The sequence below is a fragment of the Peromyscus leucopus genome, chromosome 23 (genome assembly GCF_004664715.2).
Source record: "Peromyscus leucopus breed LL Stock chromosome 23, UCI_PerLeu_2.1, whole genome shotgun sequence".
Classification (NCBI taxonomy): Eukaryota; Metazoa; Chordata; class Mammalia; order Rodentia; family Cricetidae; genus Peromyscus; species Peromyscus leucopus.
The window spans coordinates 4,322,769-4,345,095 of record NC_051082.1 but is presented as its reverse complement, the minus strand read 5'-3'; positions in this window follow the sequence as shown (position 1 = coordinate 4,345,095).

Here is a 22,327-nt window from a genome sequence, read left to right as displayed (position 1 = left end):
TTTTCCTAGGTGCCAGAAGGCCTCCATGGCTCCCTCAAGCTACACACCATCCTGGACCTCACCTGAGAAGCCATAGGTGACCCGGGGTGGTGGCTACCCTCTGCTCACCGAGTCCACGCGCTGTCTCTTGGGCTCTGAGGATCTCATGCCCCATCTACTTCTCTTGATAAGCCTGTGAAGTGTGTGCTGGTTGGTTTTAGGTCAACTTGACACAAGCTAGAGCCGTCTGAAAGGAGGGAACCTCAACTGAGGAAATGCCTCCATCAGATCCAGCTGCAGGGCATTTTCTTAATTAGTGATGGATGGGGGCGGGCCCAGTCCACGGTGGGTGGTGCCATCCCTGGGCTGGTGGTCCTGGGTCCAATAAGGAAGCAGGCTGAGGCTGGGCCCCAGTGGTGCGTGCCTTTAATCCCAGCAGAGTTCTCCAGCAGCTGTCTTTTGGTTGGAGGGTGGCAAAGATGTGGGGAGGACCTGAGGGAGAGTAGAGACCCTCCAAGGTTGGCTCAAGGGGTCTTAGGAGAGTGGGAATTGGGCCTCTCAGCATGAGCCCAGTCATGTGACTGTGGCCAAGTCTCTCTACCCTTCCGAGCACGCTGCTTCCTGTGCGGTCGGGGATGTTGGCAACACTAGCGGCGGTATGGAGAGTGAGTGACATGGAAAGCATACAGTGGGTGCTCCTTAAGTGCACCGGTCTCCGCTGCACCTCCTATCGTTATAGTAATAGCATCTCTCTTGCACTGATGGGAGACAGAACCAGAGAGAACCTGTCTCTCTGTGCGTCCAGCCGGACCTTAACCTTTCTTCCAGCCCAACTGTAGCCTGACTAAGCTTAGGGCGGGCCGATCAGCGGTCTCCCTGGGCTGAGGGTGGGCTGCACACAGGCAGGGGAGCGCCTCCCCCCGTGGCTACAAGTGCTTTGCTGGTTCGCACCACCCATCCTGAAATCAAATCCAAAGCAGTCAGCCCTGTCGTCCCCCCTCCACAGTACACCTCAGGAAACTGAGCCCCCACCCCCACCCCCACCCCCGCCCCCAGGGGTGAAGTCAGTCCCCCAAGTGCAAGAGAGTGGGCCAGCTCTGCCCCCACCCAGGATCTGTGTCCAGAAAGGGATACACAGTGCGCCCTGGGGTCGGGAAGACCAGTTGTCCTCTGGGACCCCCAAACGGAAGGGAAGAGGGGAGACAGTGTCAGCAGCATAGGGGCTTGGGATGCCATAGGACAGGATGGAGAGCGTCCTGGTACCCTCAAACCCACTGCACACCCTTCTGGGCCACACCTACTGACCTCCTGGCCTTGTCCGTGGGATTCCAGGTCAACCTCCCTGTCCCACCCATGGAGCTCAGCTCAGCGCCCCGCAGACCCCACCTTACTTTGATCCACAGAGGATTCGGGCACTGAGGTCCTCGGGACCATCTCTAGTGCCCCACCTCCCCCAGCTCAGCTTCCTCCTCTCCTAGGAGGACCCCCAACACTGGAATCACAGGAGGGTTCACCTGCAGGGCTGGGATGACTGTGTCAGGTCCACACAGACACACAGACACACACAGACACACACACAGACACACACAGACACACACACAGACACACACACACAGACACACATGCGCGCGCGCGTGCGCGCGCACACACACAGACACAGAGACACACACACACACACACACACGTGTGCGCACACACACAGACACACACACACAGACACACACACACAGACACACGTGTGCGCACACACACAGACATACACACAGACACACACACACAGATAGACACACACAGACACACACACACACACACACACCATGTGACAGCCACAGCCTCTTCTGCTGCCACAGTGTCTCATTCTCTTTGGGTTTGTGTTTTGAGACAGGGTCCCACTCTCTAGCCCACCCTGACATGAAACTCAAAGAGAGTCTCCCGCCTCTGCCTCCCCAGTGCTAGGATTAACGTTTGGGCCCAATGCCCAGTTCTTCTTACAAGAGCCCTCCTGCAGGGTGCTGGTGCCACACTGTATTCGCAGAGGATCTGAGTGGATGAGAGCTGGGGACGTGGAGTCTGCCACGCCCCTGACCAGCTGCTCTATGCCCTGCCAGGCCTGTGGGACTTCCAAGCCCCATGCCATCTCCTCAAAGGCTAGTCACCATTTCCCTGGCCTTCCTTGCAATGGCTGAGTCTTAAAGGAAATGGGCACAAGCCCCGCCCTTCCTGCTGGCCACCTTCCCTCTTCCCTGTAAAGTCCCTTCCTGTATTACCGTGGGGGGAATCCCTGGGGAACATCTCTGGAGGCCTGGCAGCCAGTAAGGGCAGCCTGGTGCTGGTGCAGCGCCCTAACCATGACACGGAGTTTCCACACCATGACGTGTTGGTTCCACTCACAGAAGCCAGAAGGGAACCCCGGTTGGGGAAATCAAAGAGTGAGATATAAAAGTAGGGTTTGCGTGGGGAAGAATGTTCTAGGAGGAGGGGGAAGCTAGTGCCCTGGTTTCCAGAGATGCTAAGCAGACCGGTGTGACAGGCAGAGGCCGGGGCAGGTGATGGGAGGGAGGGGCCCCGGCCCTGCTGAGTGCTGGAGGTCGTCATCAGGAAACACTTGGACTTGAGCTTCGGGGCGCTGGAGTGTGGAGGGGCTGGAAACTGTACGGGGTGGGGTCGGCAGGTTCCCCCAGACCCGAGACATCACCACATTGTATGTAAGCTACATAGTTCAGTTCCTCGGTCACCCGAGCCTTGCTTCAAACGTTTATAGGCTACATGTGCATCTGCTGTAGAGGACAGCAACACGCGGGGGACTGGTCCATGCGGGGGACACGGCCCACGCCGGACACTGGCCCCCTCGGGACACCGGCACCAACACAGAACCTGTCGCAGCCACACTGTACTGCAGACCGCACCCGAGGTTTGGGCGGAAAGCGTCCTGGAGAGAGAGGAGGAAGCCGATGAGGATGGGCTCCAGTGACTCGGTGAGCTTGCCGGTGGCCAGTGCCAGCACGGGCACCTGGCACTCAGCCAGTGCCCAGTGAAAGACCACTGAGTGGATACCCGACCACCTGTGAGTGAGGGAGATGGGGACAGGAGGTGGTTGTGAGCTCACTTGAGGCACACTGGAGAGGCCACAAGGGCCCGTAGAGGAAGCAGAAGTGTGTCATAGTTTGGGCCTAGGCAGCTGGATGGGAGGCTTGGTCCCTGAGGTGACTTGGTCTGCCTGTTTTCTGTCGCTGTCATAGAACACCCGAGACTAGGTCGTTTATGAAGCCAAGTTCATTTACTCACGGATGGGAGTCGAAGATAAGATGTCTGGAAACCACCTCAGGTTGCATCGGAAAGTGGGACAGCAGGCAAGCATGTGTGGACGGGAGAGTCCATGCAGCGGACCGTGGTGGTTTGAAAGGAAATGGCCCCCGAAGGGAGTGGCACTATTAGGAGGTGTGGCCTTGTTGGAGTGGGTGTGGCCTTGTTGGAGTGGGTGTGGCCTTGTTGGAGTGGGTGTGGCCTTGTTGGAGTGGGTGTGGCCTTGTTGGAGTGGGTGTGGCCTTGTCGGAGGAAGTGCGTCACTGTGGGGGCGGGCTTTGAGGTCTCTTTTCTCAAGCTTCACTCTGTGTGACAGTCAGTCGACTTCCTGCTGCCTTCTGGTCAAGATGTAGCCAGCAGCACACCTGCCTGCACGCCGCCATGCTCCCCGTCATGATGATCATGGACTGAAACTCTGATCATGGCTCAGGTAAGATGTTGCCTCAATTAAATGTTTTCTTTGTAAGAGCTGCCGAGGTCACGGTGTCTCCTCACTGCAATAAAACACAAACAAACAAACAAGACAGTGACCTTACTTTTAACAGCTGCTCTGAAGTCTTGAGACTGCTGCTCTTGGATCTGTGGACACAGCATTCTTCCCTCAACAAGCCAGTTGTCGCCTCTTATGATTCTAGCACCTTGCAGTATTGTCATTAAGGAACATGTTTCAGTGTCGTTTCAGGGTGAGGCAAAACCATCTTTAAACCCTGATAGGAGCTAGGTGGTGGTGGCGCACGCCTTTAATCCCAGCACTCAGGAGGCAGAGGCAGGTGGATCTTTGTGAGTTCGAGGCCAGCCTGGGCTACCAAGTGAGTTCCAGGAAAGGTGCAAAGCTACACAGAGAAACCCTGTCTTGAAAAACCAAAAAAAAAAAAAGAGAGAGAGAAAACCCTGGTAGGTAGGATCCATGGGAGGGAGGGAGGGAGGGAGGGAGAGGAGAACTGGTTGAACTCACAGCCAGAGCTGTAAGCCTAGAGCTGTGGGCCCTTCGAGGCAGGCATGGCAGGCTGGCTCACTCAGGCAAGGATAGGAGAAAGGGCTAGAAGGGAAGGGGTGGAGCCAGGACAGGGCAGTGCACAGGTAGGACCCTGCATCCAGACCTGGGACCCCATGACACTGGAAAGAGAGATTCTGATGAAGGAAAGAAGTCTACATTTTTTTCTTCTTTGAGATGAAAAAGGTTTGTTGACAGGTTAGCAGGCAATATTTGTGTGTGTGTGTGTGTGTGTGTGTGTGTGTACCACAGCTGAGTAAAACAGTATTGTTTGGTTGGTTGGTTTTGGTTTTCCGAGACAGGGTTTCTCTGTGTAGCCCTGGCTGTCCTGGAACTCACTTTGTAGACCAGGCTGGCCTTGAACTCACAGAGATCTGCCTGCTTCTGCCTCCCGAGTGCTGGGATTAAAGACATGCACCACCACCCTTTGTCATGTATTTAAAACATGTCCCAGTCCCATAGCTGACCCTCTGAACATCACCTGTGAGATGCAGCTCATTATTGCAGAGATGAAGACACTTATATTTGGAGTGCCTCAGTTTCCCCACAGACACGCAACACTTTCTCTCAGGACAAAGGGCCAGCTCCCCGAGTACTGAACCCTTTGGTAGGCTCTGCCCCAGACTGTCTCCCGCACTTCTCCTTTCTAGATAAAGAAGCCACAACACGATTTTTAAAAAGCACCCCAAATTACCGAGTGGGACTAGCTTATCGAGAATGTGCAAGGGCTTATGGGACGGTGGGCACCCACAAATTTACAGCAGGTGCGTTTTCCTGTTCCCTTCCCCTTAGCACAATAACATAATTGTGGCCGTCATTTTTTTTTTTTAATGTGTCCTACGCTTGCCTTAGAATTTAAATGCTATCTCATTAAATGAGAGGCAGGCCCTGTTTTTCTCAAGGACAGGAACCGGACCCACAGAGGTGAAGTGGCTTTCCCAGGGCACATCACTCCCAGAGATGTGCATTCTGGCATCAGAGCTGGTCTCGTCCACCAGCTGCTTCCATGGGTGCTACAACCATAACAGAAAAGCATAGCCTTTGTCTCTGTCACATCTAGCTTGCTGACTGACTGGGGGTGGGCCGGGGTAGGTCACAGCTGACTCTCTCACTTGAGCAGCCTCGGCTCCAGTCAGACATTGGTTAAGGTTGCAGCATTTTTCCTGGAAGAAACCTGTGTCTGTAGCCACAAAAAGCTTTTTGAGGCCTGGGAGCCTGAGGGGATATGGAACCAGATGGGGCTGCAGATTTCTTCCAGAAAGGGCTCATTTTCTTTGCGCTCCCTGGATAATTAATGTGTTAGGGGTCAAGAACATGGCTGGTATCTCCCACTGGCCTGTCGGGAGGATGGGAATAGAAGATGACCGTCTGCTAATAACCCAGGGACTAGGAGGACCCTGGCCTTTCCCAGCCCTGCTCAGGGTTCTCAGGGTTCTCATGGGTGTGGGTGACAGAATTAGAGAGGTGAATGAAAGATCGTCCCTGGAACCAGCTGGCCAGTCTACTGTGGGGGCAAACCCGGCAGGTGGCTGCTGAGCCTCCAGTTAGAAAAGAGAGCCTGAGCTGGGTGGCGGTGGTGGTGCACGCCTTTAATCCCAGCACTCAGGAGGCAGGGCCAGGCGGATCTCTGTGAGTTCGAGGCCAGCCTGGTCTACAGAGCGAGATCCAGGACAGGCACCAAAACCACACAGAGAAACCCTGTCTCGAAAAACAAACAAACAAAAAAGACAGCCTGGTTCTGCCAACTTTGTGGGGGGATGGGTAAGGAGAAAGGAGTGTGGGAAGACAGAGGCAAACGTAAAAAGTGACTGTTTTCTCTCCTTTGGGCCCACCCCGGGGCTCCCCGATCCTCAGTGTTGTGCTTACGGTGTGACACATACCCATTCACGGAAATCACCGTTGCCCAAAGCATGGAGATGGTGTTCCTCTCCTTCCTCTTGAGAGCTCCATGCGGAATAATCTTAACCTGTTATATGCTGTGCTAGAGTTAGCTAGGTTGTAAGATGCATTCCTGTGGCCTCTGTGGTGGTGGCTAGTTTTATGTCAACTCGGCACAAGCTAGAATCACTGGAGAAGAGGGAGCATCCGCTGGGAAAATGCCTCCGTGAGATCAGGCTGCAGGCGAGCCTGTAGGGCATTTTCTTAATTGGTCAATGGGGGAGGGCCCAGCCTATGGTGGGTGGTGCCATCCCTGGGCTGGTGGCCCTGGGTTCTATAAGAAAGCAGGCTGAGCAATGTAGCTTGAGAGCTTCTCTCCAGGTTCCCCAAGCCCCGCAGTCCCACAATCCACTTATAAAATAATCACTCAGACACTTATATCACTTATAAACTGTATGGCCGTGGCAGGCTTCTCGCTAACTGTTCTTTTATCTTAAATTAACCCATTTTTATAAATCTATAGCTTGCCACGTGGCTGGTGGCTTACCGGCGTCTCTACATGCTCTTCTCCTGGCGGTCGCTGCAGTGTCTCTCCCCCAGCCTTCCGCTTCCCAGAATTCTCCTCTCTCCTTGTCCCACCTACCTCCTGCCTGGTCATTGGCCATCAGTGTTTTATTTATATAGAACAATATCCACAGCAGAGCAAGCCATGAGGAGCAAGCCAGTAAGCAGCTCCCCTCCATGGCCTCTGCATCAGCTTCTGCCTCCAGGTTCCTGCACTGAGTTCCTGTCCTGACTTCCTTCCCTGATGAGCAGTGATGTGGAAGTGTAAGCAGAATTAACCCTTTCCTCCTTGAGTTGCTTTTTGATCATGGTGTTTTCATTGCAGCAATTGTAACCCTGACTAAGACACCTCCTAATTCTTCCTATTGAAAATCAAGCTCCCATGAATATCTTTTTGCCTGAAACAGTCCTAACTCCTGCCGTCTCGTCTCTGGTGGTCTTTTCCTTTATATATTTCTATTTCTCGCCTTTCTTTTCTTTCTTTCTTTCTTTCTTTTTTTTTTTTTTTGGTTTTTCAAGACAGGGTTTCTCTGTGTAGTTTTGGTGTCTGTCCTGGATCGCACTCTGTAGACCAGGCTGACCTCAAACTCACAGAGATCCACCTGGCTCTGCCTCCCGAGTGTTGGAACTAAAGGTGTGCACCATCACTACCCGGCTCTTTTTTTTCTTTGTGTGTGTGTGTTTTGTTTTGCTTTTGAGATAGGGTTTCAAGTAGCCCAGGCTAGCCTTGAATGTACTATGCAGCCAAGAATGACCTAGAGGTTCTAATCCTCCTGCCTCCACTTCCTAAGTGCTAGGATGACAGGTATTCACCACCATGCCTGGTTTATGCGGCCCTGGGAATCAAACCCAGGACTTCATGTGTGCTGAATAAATATCAACTGAGCCACTTCCTCACCCCTCTGATACCTTTTCTAGGCAATAGTCTCAGAAATGGCAGCCTACTTTTTATTTTGTTTTGTTTTTGTTTTTTCTTTTTTTTTTTTTTTTTTTTTTTTTTTTTTTTGTTTTTTCGAGACAGGGTTTCTGTGTGTAGCTTTGCGCCTTTCCTGGAACTCACTCTGTAGTCCAGGCTGGCCTCGAACTCACAGAGGTCCACCTGTCTCTGCCTCCTGAGTGCTGGGATTAAAGGTGTGTGCCACCACTGCCCGGTGGCAGCCTACTTTTAAGAGGGCCTCAACAAGCTCTGCCCACTAACGTTCACTTCTAAGATATATTTTGTGTCTCCTGAAAATGCACCAGGTTAAAGTCCCAACCTCAGTGTGATGGATTTGGAGGTGGGACTTTGGCAAAGTAGTTTGGACAGGGTTCTGATGGTTAAGACCCTGTGATGGGATTAATGCCCCTGTAAGAAAATGAAGAGAACAGAGCACTCTCTGACTCCTCCGTGTGAGGATTCAGTGGGAAGGTAAATGTGTAAGCCAGGGTGCGCACCCTCAGCAGCACCTGACTCTGGCAGCATCTGGTCTCCGTGTTCAAGCCATCCTCCTGTGGTACGCCCTTCAGCAGTTCCAGCTGACTGAGACACATCCCTTCCTTGTCGATCAAGGCTGGTCTGAGCACACGGCAGAACTGACAGAACACTGCTGATGTGAGGTCATAAACGGTAGTGCAGCCTCCAGATGCCGCCATTGCAGGCATTCTCAGTCACGCCCATCTCCCTTGGTCCCCTGAACCTCTCCACTAACTTGGGAGAGGCCATGGGTCCCCATCAAGCCTCCAGCTGTCTACAGCCCCAGCTCTCAGCTGATGATAACCTCAGGAAAGACTTTACCAGAGCCAAACCCATGAAGTAGACACTTCCTGATGATTCCCAACCACAGAAATAGAACATTGGCGTGCTGGTTTTCTGTCATGCAATGGTTCTGGTGTCTCTTCTACAGCAATAGATAATGGATCAAAGACAGGAGTGCCTTTAAGATTTATGACCCAGCATTCCATAGTCTCCCCGCTTCAGTCACCAGATCGCTGCTTCCTGTTTTGTCCAGGGACTGGCCTATTTGTGACCTCGCATAACCTTCTGATTGGAGTTCCTGTGTCACGGGGCGTGTTTGGACGCCACATCTGCAGCCACTTGCCCTTTCTGCTCTGCCCCCTCTCGGAGATTGGGTTTTGATTTGTGGCCGTGAGCGTGTCCACAATAAGATGTTCACAGCTTGTTCCTCGTGCCCAGCTAAACCATCTAATAGACCATGCTGGGCAGCGAGCGAGCGAGCCCAGCCTGCTGTAAGTTAATGCTGCTTTTCTCTGCATCCTCTAGAGCAGAGTAAGCAAAAACATCTGGCTTCAGCAGCGGCCACATCGCTGGAATAAGCGTTACAGAAAGAAATAGATTTCCATTTCTCTGCCACTCACATTTGAGAGCTGCCCCTGTATGATGCACAGATCCAGGGCATTCGAAGACGTCCAGGGCCTCGATTTGTCTCATCAGTGTGTTCCATGAATACTTATTCAGCATCCCAGGCACTGGAGGATCTGGAATGTTTTAAAGGAGTGGAACTCATGTTGGTGTCTGACTTAAACTTGCTTACAGAAGCAGCAAATGGAATAAAACACCCACAGAACTGCACTTGGAACCGGGTTCAAATTCTAGCTGCACTACCTACAAGCTGTGTGACCCTGGGTCAGTTTTTGGACCTCTCTGACCCTTAGTTTCTTTGTCTAAAAGGAGACACTAATTGTAATTTTGTTTAAGTTTTTGTTGTTGTTGTTTCAAGACAGGATCTCTCTCTGTAGCTTTGTGTGTCCTGGAACTCACTCTGTAGACCAGGCTGGCCTTCAACTCACAGAGATCTGCCTGCCTCTGCCTCCTGAGTGCTGGGATTAAAGGCATGTGCTACTGTCACGCGGCTTTGTTTTAAATATCTTAGGTGGGATGCGCATGTTAGGACCTAGCCTAGAGTGTACTAACACCTGCCCAGTTCCTAGACAATTCTTTGCTACTAGACAATCCCATGGCGCCTTGGTGAGGTTATGTCACAAAATAAGACAGGCTCAATCTTTGAATCCATCTGTGGGGTGTGAATTAAAGGCCTTCACTCCTCAGAGCCTCAGTTTCTTCATCTGTAGAATAGGCCCGCTGTAAGGCACTCTGTTGAACCATGATACAGATTAATGAAGCAATGGATTCAGGTAGGTGCTGCACACTCAGGAGGTCCACAGTGCACACGATTTCTCTTTGTAGGGGAGGGCATCCAGGGATCATTTGCAGCCTAGTGTGATGCTTTAGCCTTGTCGAAGGCTTTGTGAGCTCTGAGTATTGATTCCGAACAGGGCAGGCAGCCATCCCTGGAGGCACATGGGACCTTAAACAGCACATCCTCAACTTGACCTCAGAGCAGGAACCCCCATTGGTCTGCAAGAAGTGTCCCTGGGTGGGAGGAAGATCATCCTGGAACTTCCAGAAGGGATGAAGCTGTGGTTGTCTGTTAGAGAAGCTTCCAGAATTCCACCTCAGCATTGACTAATGAAACTAGTGGTTGAAGAAGTCACCTCCTGCATGCTCGGGCCGCTCTCGTGAATGACAGTGTTCACGGTAGGGACCAGCTGGCCCTTGTCTCAATTTCTTTCTCTTTTTAAAGGGTTTTGTTTATTTATGGTCTCACGATGTAGCCTTGGATGGCCTGGAACTTGCTGTGTAGATCAGGCTGCCTCGGACTCATAGAGATTCACCTGCAGGGGCTTAAAGAGGCCAGAGGCTTTGGATCCTCCCGGACTGGGTCACAGTTGTGAGCCATCTGAAATGGGATTTGGTAACTGATTTCAGCCCTTCGAGAAGAGCAGACCACTCTCTTTTGTTGTTGTTGTTCTGAGACAGGGTTTCTCTGTGTGGTTTTGGTGCCTGTCCTGGATCTCGCTCTGTAGACCAGGCTGGCCTCGAACTCACAGAGACCCGCCTGGCTCTGCCTCCCGAGTGCTGGGATTAAAGGTGTGTGCCACCACCACCTGGCTCAGACCATTCTCTTAACGGCTGAACTATCTCTCCAGCCCCTTATGATTTTATATGGCTTTATTTTACTTGTAATTGTGTGCTGCACGTGTGCATGTATTTGCCATGTATACGCAGGCTCCTGGATGCATGTCTCTGTGGAAGTCAGAGTCTTCAGATCATCCTGCACCTGGGATTACAGGTGGTTGTGAGCATCTTTCCTGCCCCGAGTCTCTATGGATACATGAAGTCTTCCAGACAGCCCTGGACAGCCCCCCTGGAGTAAGTGCAATTATGTCCCCATTTTACAGATGAGGACAGTGAGGTGACAGAAGGTAAGATGGAACACTGGTGAGTGAATGGCTGTAAGGATTTATAACCATGCATGCATGTAGATTATTATTATTATTATTATGATTATTATTATTATTGTTATGGGTTTTTTTTTTTTGAGACAGAGTTTCTCTGTGTAGTTTTGGTGCCTCTCCTGGATCTCGCTCTGTAGACCAGGCTGGCTTCGAACTCACAGAAATCTGCCTGGCTCTGCTCTTGAGTGCTGGGACTAAAGGTGTGCACCACCACCGCCTGGCATAGAATATCATTTTAAGGTGTGTCACTTTTGTTTATGTTGCATTTGTTTAACTCTGTGAAACTGTGTTACTGTGCCTGTGTAAAACACCTGAGGATCTAATAAAGACTGAACAAACAGTAGCGAGGCAGGAGACAGGATAGGTGGGGCTGGCAGGCAGAGAGACGATATAGAAGGAAAAATCTGGGAGGAAGGGAAGAAAGAACAAGAAGAGAAGGAGGCGAACTCCAGGGACCAGCTACACAGCCAGGACCACATAGGGAAACCCTGTCTGGAATAACAAAATAAAGAACAAAAAATCAAAAAGAACAGCCAGACTCGGGGGTGTTGTACAGTGGCAGAGCATTGCCTAACTAACATGAGACCCTGGGTTCGATCCTCTACAACACAGACTACGCACATACACCATAGTATAAAAGCAGCAAACATACCCGGTTCCTAATAACGTCTGAAACTTGCTACATGAGCCATGTGCCCAGGATCTCACAGATCAATTCTGGGAGAGCTGGGACTTGGGAGCCAGAGCAGCCTGATGGATTCCAACAAGACACACCCACGGCCAGCCCTTCTACGGCTTCCCAGTCCTTGTTGAAGTTCATTTCTAGCATGAGTAGGGGGCAGGAGAACCTCTGTCTGGGTCGCAAGCCCATTCTGGTCTTGAACTTGTTATATTTACGTTTTGGGTTTGTTTGTGTGTGTGTGTGTGTGTGTGTGTGTGTTGTGGTGGTGGTGGTGGTTTCTTTTGAGACAGGGTTTCTCTGTGTAGCCCTAGGTATCCTGGAACTCATTCTGTAGACCAGGCTGGCCTTTAATTCAGAGATCTGCCTGCCTGTGCCTCCCAAGTGCTGGGATTAAGGATGTGAGACACCACTGCCCGGCTTCCATACTCACATCTTAAGAAAGTCTCACTACATAGCCCTACTTGACCTGGTACTCTTTATGTAGTTCAGGCTAGCCCTGAACTCAGAGTTCTACCTGTGTTAAAGGATATTTGATCACACTGTGAACCCTGAGATTGTGTTATTTACTGGAAAAAAAACCTGTTTCTAGTTGTGGTGTGGTTTAGCCCTGGCACACACTTTCAATCCAAGAGCTTTCTGCTTGAATATTGTAAGCAGGATTAAATAGGTCAAGAGACCAGTTGACAGGAAAAACCATAGAGAGTAAGAGAGAGTCAGGAGGATGGAGAGAGACACACACAGGAAGTAGAAGGGAGGGACATTGAGTTCGAGAAGTTTTATTTCAGGTGGCATAGGAGAAGAGAAAGGCTTCTGGGGTGTCGGCTGAGGAGGAAGGTCAGCTGGGTGCTTTCTCTGCCTCTCTGAGCTAGCAGGCTTTCACCCCAGCATCTGACTCCCAAGTCTTAATTGGTAACATCGAACGATTGAGATTTTGTTATAAACAACATCCTGCTTCCCAGGTGCTAGGGTTAAAGTCATGTACCACCATGCCTGGCAACACTTTTATTTTTTAATTAATTATTTACTTTTGCTTGTATGTAAGCACAGGCTCATCCGTGCCACAGAACATCGGTGGAAATCAGTTCTCTCTTGCTACCTTGGAGATCCTGGGATCAAACTCAGGTCTTCAGGCTTGTGTGCAAGCACCTTGTGTGCTAAGCCATCTTACCAGCTCTGCCATGTGATCCTTGATTGCACAAGATATACCAACTATATATTCTCAAGTCCTTTCCACGCTGGAAGCCTCTGTTTTCTTTTTCTGCCCCCTGCCCCCACCAGAGGACCTCTGAGTACTGAACCCAGGGCCTTGCACTTGCTAGGCCAGCGCTCTACCACTGAGCTCAATCCCCAACCCCTACTCTGTTTTCTATACTGTAGGGTAGACATAACAGACCCCATCCCTAAGCATAGCTGGTGGGGGGAGGGGGTTAAAAATCTTTTCCTCAAAGTCCCTTACCCAGTGGGACTCAGTAAGGTTCCATACGTCTGAATGGACAGGGTTCCTCAGTGTTTGGGGCCCAACACTTCTTTGTGGGGCAGTCCTTCACACTGTAGATTGTTTTGAAGAGCATTCCCAACTCTGCCCTCCAGAATCCAGGTCCACTTTTCTGCCTGCTGCAACCCAAAATGTCTCTAAATATCACCGACTGTCCCTTGGGGGACACAGGGAGCAAGGCACCTGCAGTTGAGAGCCTTGGGCGGGCGGGCGCAAGCCTTTGCTGGATTAATTAGCATTAATTCCCGTTTCACGGTGCCAGAGGCTTCCTATTTGAGTGGCGCTAGCCTGGCTGGGCTTTGGATGTGCCGCCGGCGGGCACCTTGACACAAAGCGTGGCCGTCTCAAGCTTTATTGTTGCCATAATGAGACTCTCGTGGTAAGCGAGCAATTTGGGTGACAAGACTCATATTCAAGTTCTTGGAAAATCTGGGGTACTGCCTCATCTGGAAATCCTCCCATCTGGCGCTCTGCTGGGGACTGTCAACTGGGCTTAGGGACCATGGATTTACGGAATGCTGTTCCTGTAGGATGGCCAACCACTCACTGACACGCTTGCGGGAAAATGAGATAATACAGACCAGGAAGTAGGGACAGGAAGTTAACCCACCATCATGGTTGATCCTGGGTGTCTATTTGACGACACAATAGATGTCCAGGTAGCTGATTAAATATGATTTCTGGGTGTGTCTGGGAGTATGTGAGGGGTTCCCAGAGGCAATGGGGGGGTTCAGGCTGCCCTGAAATTTATGAGCCAGCTGCCTCCCTAGTGTTGGGTGAAGAGTGTGAGCCACCAGCAAAAGATTAGCATTTAAATGGATGCACTAATTGTGGATGATCTTCCCTACATAGGCACATATCCAGCCCACAAAGGACCTAAGCCAAAAGGCTGAGGAAGGTAAAATTTCTTCTCTATCTGCTTGTTTTTTGTTTGTTTGTGAGAAAGGGTCTCACATAGCCCAGGTTGACCTTATTATGTAGCGAAGACAACCCTCAGGTCTTTACCTCCCTTGTACTGGGATTATAGACCTGGGCCACCATGCTTGACTTCCTTCTGCTTCTTTGAGCTGGGACGCCTGTGCCTTTGACGCTTCTGATTCTCAGGACTTATCACTTGAACTTGAATCTGCTCCATTGGCTGTCTGGTTCTCAGGAGTTTGAGCTCTATCTCTTGCTTCCCCGAGTCTCCAAGGAGGGTGGCAGAGTGTAGGGCTTCTCAAGTTCCAAGATCAGGTGAGAAACAAACTTCATAAAAAAATCTATCCTGTCCGTCTATCTATCTATCTATCTATCTATCTATCTATCTATCTATCTATCTATCTATCTATCATCTACCTGTCTGTCTAGCTCATTGTTTCCCCCCTAAGTGGAACATTGGCTAATATGCCCAAAATTCTATCACTCAGAAATAATTGCCATTATTTTATTTTATTTTTTTTCCAAGACAGGGTTTGTCTGTGTAGCTTTTGGAGCCTGTCCTGGAACTTGCTAGGTTGACCAGGCTGGCCTCAAACTCAAGAGATCCATATATGCTGGGATTAAAGGTGTGCCCCACCAACACCCGTCTTATTTTGTTTTTTTATAAAACAAGACTCACTCTTTCCTGACCCCCTTTTTATCTAGCACATCTGGAAGGTCTTTGTACATCATTAAGTAACAAATACTTCTCTACAAAATTATTTTGTTTCCTGCTTAAGAAACTTCCATAGCTTCTGGTAGCCTGGGACTACTTATTCTCCCTCACAGAGAGAGTAGCCTGAGACCACACTCCATGTTCCTACTGAGCCACAAGCCTTTCCAGGAGTTATGGACACTGGAAGGCCAGAGATATTGACTTCAAGAGGGGTTGAGCAGAGATTGGGTCCTGGGAGTTGTCTTTTGCCTCCGGGGTGAGGTGCAGGTTGCCTCCAGCACCCAGCCACACCCTGTTCCTCTGATGACATCTCTAGCTGAGAGCACTGAGATGTATTTTCCTGTTTCCTCCTGTTGCACAGCGAAGGTGGTTCCATGGCGGAAGGGAGTTTAATGTATGTACACACACACACACACACACACACACACACACACACACACACACACGTGACTGATCCTCACTGTTCATGGACTCCACATCTGTGAATTCACATGCTAAGGTTCATGGCACAGTTGTGTAGGCGCTCAGTATAACTTTAAAAGGCAGGTAATTAGGTCACGGAGGCATTGCCTATGGAGGAGTTAACACTGGGCTCTCTGAGTGAATTAGTTCACGTGAGTGTGAGCAGGGCCGGTCTTAGCTACATAGTGAGGCTAGCCCAGGCTGTGTGAGATCTTGTCTCAAAAATGCAACAAAACAGAGCTTCAGAGGTAGCTCAGTGGTTTAGGGCAGAGGACTTGAGTTCAGTTCCCAGGACCTACATCAGGTGGCTCAGAGGACCCGGGCACTCATGTGCACATACTCTTACACACACATGCACACATATACCTAATTTTATTTTATTTATTTATTTTCTGTTTTTTTCAGACAGGGTTTCTTTGTGTAGTATTGATGCCTTTCCTGGGTCTCGCTCTGTAGACCAGGCTGGCCTCGAACTCACAAATATCCACCTGCCTCTGCCTCCCGAGTGCTGGGATTAAAGGCCTGCACCACCACGCCTTTATGAATATGAATATGAATTTATTTCTTAAAAACAGGCCAGAGAGATGACTTAGTGGTTAAGAGTATTGGCTGTCCTTCCAAAGGACCCAGGTGGCTCAAAACCATCTTTAACTCCAGTTCCAGGAGATCTGATACCCTCTGGTTCCTACAAATACCAGGCATACAAGTGGTACACAGACATACATGTTTTCTTGAGACAGGGTTTTATGTAGCCTAGGTTGGCCTCAAAATTACTATGTAGTAAAGGCTTGAACCCCAAGTACTGGGATTACAGGCTTGAGCTGCCATGCATAGTTTATTTACTTTTGGGACAGGATCTTGACAGGATGTAGCCCTAGTGGTCTGGAACTCCTATGTAGACCAGGGTAGCCTCAAACTCACAGGGATCCTCCAGCCTCTGCCTCTCATGTGTTGGCATTATGTATGTGTCATCAACAGGCCGGGCTCCAATCCGTGTGTGGAGATCAGAAGCCGACCTTGGATGTCTTCCTCATTCTCCATTTTTTTTATTGTTGTTGGTTATTTATTTATTTATTTATTTACTTACTTACTTACTTACTTACATTACATCTCTCTATATAACACTGGATGTTCTGGAACTTTCTCTGTAGACCAGGCTAACCTCAAACTCACAGAGATCCACCTGCCTCTGCCCCCCAAGTGCTGGGATTAAAGACACGTGCCACTACTCCCAGCTTTTTTTCTTTTTTTCTGAGACAAGGTCTCTCACTGTGAACTGTTTTATCCTGATTTCATAAATGGCAAGAACAAACCTCAGAGAGTTTAGGTAACTGGAATTAGAGATGGTTGTGAGGCACCCTGTGTGTGTTGGGAGTCGAACCCAGGTCCTCTGGAAGAGCAGCCAGTGTCCTCAATGGCTGAGGTATCTCTCCAGTCCCAGACTTAAATATATGTTTTTAACGTGCATTAATGTTTTGCCTGTGTGCATGTATGTGTCCCATTCATGTGCTTAATGCCCATGGAGGCATCAGATCTCCCGGAATTAGAGTTACAGGTGGTTGTGAGCCGCCATGTGGGTGCTGGGAACTGAACCCTAGTCCTCTGCAAGAGCAGTTGATGCTCTTAACCACTGAGTCACCTCTCCAGCCCTCAAAACTAGAATGTTTTTAATATTTACACATTGAAATACATATATACAACAGAACACTACTCAACACTAAGAAGGGACACACTATTCATACGTGCAAAGACTCATGTGTGCTTCGGAGATTTGTCCTGGGTGTAAAGGACTGGTTCCTAGGGGTTATGGATTATATGATTCCATTTCTATGATAGTGTTGGAAGCCAAAATTCTAGAAATGTAGACCCAATGAATGGTGGCCAGTGGTGAAGGGGGTGGGATGTAGGATGGATGTGGTTAAATGTGACAGAGGAGACCCTTTTGGGGATGAGAGTATTTTCTATCTTAATTATGTGGATATCAATGACAGATTCCTAATACTGTATTACAGTTTTGCCAGAAAACATCTGAAGGCTCCATGTGATTTGTTCATTTCATATTGGTTCTTACATCTACAAGTGACTCTATAATGCTCTACAAACTAATGAAAGAAAAGGATCTAGGGCTGAGTGTATAGCTTACTGGTAGAATATAGAAGAATGCATTTTTAACATGGGATCAATCCCCAGCATTGGGGGTGGGGGAAGAAAGAAAAAGCATCCTATGTTACTCATTCAGTGCTTTTTTTGTTTATGTTTTTGTTTTTTGCAGACAGGGTTTCTCTGTGTAGTTTTGGTGCCTGTTCTGGATCTGGCTCCGTAACCAGGCTGGCCTCGAACTCACAGAGATCTGCCTGGCTCTGCCTCCTGAGTGCTGGGATAAAGGCGTTCGCCACTGCCTCCCCCCGCCCCTCCCCCCTGGCTGCTTTTCTTATTTTGCGGAGCAAAATACCCAAAGCAGAGATTTGGTCAATGTAGGGTGAATTTTAATAGACTGTAAGATCTTCTACTGATCAATTAGAAAACATGAGCTCTGGGATTACTCAAACCTCTTGTCTTTCTGTCTGTCTGTCTGTAAATCATTATCATTATTATTATTTGGTAATGCTACCCGGGGCTAATCCATTAGCTTCCAGTTGCCCTGGCAACTTAAGACTCATGTCCCCATTTGGTAGAGAAAAATTATTTGCTAAGTCTGTATGCAGGTCCTGTGATTCTCCTTGGCCCATGAGCTGGCACCTGTCTATTTGTGGTTTGGGACTCACTCCTATCTTTTGTCATTTAAATATCTCTCAATTTGAGGTACCACCAGCTTTCAAGGGCAGCATCCTTACCTGGACCCAAGTCCCTTCGCACAGGGCCAGTAGGCACAGACTGAAGGTTTCTTCCAGGTCCACGCAGGCCTTACTTTCAACCGAACCTCAGGGACGTGGAAGAATTCTCTCACAGCAAAGGGTTACACAGTTTTCTTTCTGTTCCTGATGGAGCAGCTAGCTGGTCACATGTGGGGCAGATGTGGAGGAAGGTGAGGTGGCACTGCATCTGGCTTTCCATGTTTCCATATGACAGTCCCCTCCCCACCAATCCAGGGACAAAACCAGGGACAGAAATGGGCAGTGCGGAAGTGAAGTCCTCGAGACTGGTGCTGTGGTGGTATCACCGGCAGGGATTTGCTGTTATCACATATCTTACTTCTAATTTCATCGTTCAAAGAATAGGGGAGAGGGAGAACAGATGGATCGCTAGCTCAGCAGGTAAAGTACTTAAGCATGAGGACCTGAGTTTGGATCCCCAACACCCACGCAAAACCGTAAGTTTGTGGCGTGCACCCATAACCCCAGTGCTGGGGTATGAAGACAGGTAGACATCCAGTCTAGCTGTTGTGTGACAGAACTTTTCCTGGGGAGGCACAGCACACATGTCTATGCACCCCAGATAGGGAACCCATGACATACCAAAGCACAGATACTGCCAAAGTCCAACTTGGTGAACTAATGAGTTTTATTGGGGTCACTTACAGGTGTATGGGTGAGGCATTGCTTACAGAAAAGGAAATGACTTAGACAGGTGTATCATCGAAGCCTGCCCCAGCACGGGTGGCAGCTGATAAAGCTGGGAACTGGAGCACACTGCACAGCCTGCAGGCGGCTCAGCAGGTTGGAGGGTGTCCTTTCCAGGTGCCCCAGTTGGTCTAAAGCTCTTCCGGGCAGCTAGCTTGGTTTCTGTTTCTCCCAGGCAACTAGTCTACTCTCAGAGTCTCTCCTTTATAGCTCGGCTCCTCTGAGAACTCTCGGCTTTTATTGCCTACTCTGGCAGGGAGGAGCCAAGGGAATCTGGTAAGTTTCAGGGACTTCCTGAAGCTATTTTGAGTTGTTTGTCTTCTTTCTTGAGGAGCATCCAGCAGAATGGAATGTTTCAATCTTGGGGGAAACTGTTACACAATAGTAGCCAATAGTTGCTAAATTCCAAGTCTACTCAGAGACCTTGTCTCAAAAAATAAGACCAGCCAGGTGGAGATGGTGCACGCCTTTAATCCCAGCACTCAGCAGGCAGAGCCAGGCGGATCTCTGTGAGTCGAGGCCAGCCTTGCAAGATCCAGGCAGGCACCAAAACTACACAGAGAAACCCTGTCTCAAAAAACCAAATCCCCCCCCCCCGCAAAAAAAAAAAACCCCAAAACAAAACAAAAACCCAAAGAAGAACCAAAATAAGACTGGGTGTGATCAAGACTCTCACTGTTGTCCCCTGACACATACATATGAGTGCAACCCTCCACCAACATGGGTGGGAGGGTAATTAAATTGGGAGGGCTGGGGTGAACTCACTGGTAGAGGCCCTAGGTTAGATCTTCTGTGTCACAAACAAAAACCCAACCCTCCCACTCCCCTCCCCCCCTGAGACAGGGTTTCTCTGTGTAGCTTTGGAGCCTGTCCTGGAACTCAGTCGATCTGTAGACCAGCCTGGCTTCAAATTCACAGAGATCCACCAGCTTCTGCCTCCCGATTGCTGGGGTTAAAGGTGTGCGCCACCACCCCTTGTCATTTTTTTTTTTTTCTGGACAAAATCCCAGACTCTTCCTTCCTCCAAATCACTTCCTGAAGTAAGCATTTGCATTTCCATATATAGTGTAGAAAAGAAGGAAATGGACCATGGAAATGGCTCATCAGGGAAAAGCACTTGCTGTGCAGGAAGGACTTGAATTCAAATCCTTATACCCATGTCAAATGCTGGTGACAGCTGTGGTTTCCTATAACCCCAGCACTGTTACAGCTGGAGGGAGAACATCTGGGGATTTCTCAAGGTTGCCAGCCCAGTTTCAGGTTCAGTGAGATGCCTGTCTCAAGAGGATAAGGTGGAAATCGGTACTAGAGCGGTATACCTGGTGTCTTCTTTTGACTTCCCCATACACACACACCCTGCACATATAGGTGCATATATACCACACACACTCACACCAATAAATAAGATGAGGGGAAGTGATCTAATATCTGTCAGACGGTGACTAAATCTGTCTGTCAAAATCCAAAGTCCCTATTTTTTTCCCCCGGTTTTGTCTGCTGCCCCTGAGGCAGTTTGGGGTAATGACTAACCAGCTCCCAAGAGTGCAGAGGATGTAGTTAGAGTCATGTGGGTTTCACCTGGTCTGTGCTGGGCAACCTTAGGCAAGTTCATGTCTCTGATTCTCTGTGTCTTCACCTTTATAGCTGGATTTTGAGAATTCTTCCTATGGCCACAGGGTTGTTGGAAGAATTTCTGACAATTCTTCATGGCCAGGCACCCAGTGCCTGCTGTTGGAAGGGATGGGTAAGTGTTGGATAAGCATCTGTTTCCAAAGGCGTGGTCAGTGTTCCCGGTACTTCTCAGTTCTCTTTCAAGCAGTCTGCTGCTCTTCATCCTCCCTGACCCACTCAGCCCCCAGAATCTATGCCCTCGTTTAACTAAATAAAGGATCATAACAAGAGCAACTGGTTTTTCCGCATCGCCATACTCCAGCGACTGATAGGAGCTTTACCATCTCTGTCTCACTTAAGTGGGGTGGCAAAGCTTGCTGGGTGTGGAATACTGAGTCCCTCCTGTTAGCATCGGCTGCTTAGACAAAACCCATTCTCCACACTATCAATGTCACCACACAGGTGCCACCTGGGTGTCACAAGTCAGAAACTAAGCACTGACCGGGAGGGGCCGTCATCATTTCCATATCACAGATAAAGAAATCAAGCTTTGGGGCTGGAGAAGTGTTCAAGAGCGTTTCGCAGAGGACTCGAATTTGGTTCCCAGCACCCACTGTGGTTCTCCCACAAGCCCCTGTAACTCCAGTTCCGGGCTACTTGTCAGCGTCCTCTGACCTACTAGGTAATGGCAGACAAGCATGCAGGTGCACACGTATAAAATAAATAAACGTCTTTAAAAGAGCATTGAAGAGAGTAAAAAAAAAAAAAAAAACTTGCGGAGAAAGCTGTTTGGTTCTGGTAGACCTTGATTTACACAACACACACACACACACACACACTGCTTTTTTTTTTTTTAAATTTTGATTTTTGGTTTTTTGAGACAGGGTTTCTCTGTGTAGCCCTGGCTGTCCTGGAACTCACTCTGCAGACCAGGCTGGCCTCAAACTCCGAGAGATCCACCTGCCTCTGCCTCCCGAGTGCTGACTCTAAAAGCATGCTCCACCACACCGGGTCCCATTGCTTACTGTTTTGAGCTGGCAGCTTAACGCAGGTCCTGCAACAGGGAATTCAGAGCCTCTACCACTGAGCACCGACCCTAGCTAGATTCCTGGACATTTCTGAGGCTGAAACAAAGTGAAAATCCGTCCCCCTTGTGAATTGTAAAGATGCCTCGCTTTGGGAAAGAAACAACCCAGCCCCTCGGCTGGCCCAGTTCCCTAGTCCCAGTTTCCTTAGATCTCGGTATTTCTGAAAGGCGTTGGCTAGGAATGGGATAACCTCACACTCAAGATTAGAAAATTGAGACCCAAGGAAGTGAGGAAACTGTCCCCTGGGCCGCTCCGTCCGATAGTAACAGGGCTGGGACTGGAATCCGCCTACTCTTGACTTACGGAGGGACTTTAGCAGGGAGTCTCCACTGCCTCACCTGAGGACAGGAGTCATTAGCTCTCTCGGGTAAGGTGTGGCCGAGCCCAAGGGCGGCCACCCGGTCCTGGGCTGTGATTCAGGACAGTAGTGGGAGGAATGGGGCGTGGGTGAGAAGCGTGAGCCGGCCCTGACGGAGGCGGGGCTTCTAAGAATCTGGGGGCGGGGCTTCTAAGAATCTGGGGGCGGGCCTTGCAGTTTCAGGACCAGCAGGGCCGTGGGCGGGGCCTGGGGTGCAGCAAATAGGGATGATGACGGGTTCCGGGACCGGGCTTTTGGATCTCCGAGCGGGGGATTTGCGGTGCTGAGCTTGGGGAAGTTAGGTTTGCGGGGGCCGGGCCTGGATCGCGGGCTCGATGGGCAGTTAGCGGTGACCAGAAGACCCAGTGCATAGGGAGGCGCCACAGGGCCGGTGGGCGGGGCTTAAGTACGCCCACTCAGGTTC